This window comes from Crocuta crocuta, unplaced genomic scaffold (genome assembly GCF_008692635.1).
Source record: "Crocuta crocuta isolate KB4526 unplaced genomic scaffold, BGI_CrCroc_1.0 scaffold282, whole genome shotgun sequence".
NCBI lineage: Eukaryota > Metazoa > Chordata > Mammalia > Carnivora > Hyaenidae > Crocuta > Crocuta crocuta.
The window spans coordinates 5249772-5250237 of NW_027529174.1; positions in this window are offsets into that span (position 1 = coordinate 5249772).

The following is a 466-nucleotide window of genomic DNA, read 5'->3' on the forward strand; positions in this document are numbered from 1 at the left end:
AGAGAAGGCAGGTGACATCATGGTGCTTCACCTCTAAATATTTCAATCTGTATCCTCCAAGCACAGGGCATCCTCTTACATACTAACTATAGTACAATGGTCAAATTCGGGAAATTTGACATTGATTCAATACTGTTATCAGTAAACTATTATTAACACTATTAATAAACTATTAATACTATTATTAATACTATTTAATACTATACTATTAACTAATAGCATCATTAAACTATTGTTAATACTATATTAATGCTATTAATTGATAGTATTATCAAACTATTATCAAGACTATATTAATAAATAGTATTAATACTATTTAATACTACATAAATACTGACACTTTATTAATAAACTATTATTAATAATACTATTAATACTATTAGTGCTATTTTTAATAAACTATTATTAAATTTCACCAGTTGTCCCCAAAATAGCCTTTATAATTTTTTTCTTTGAGGATCCAGTC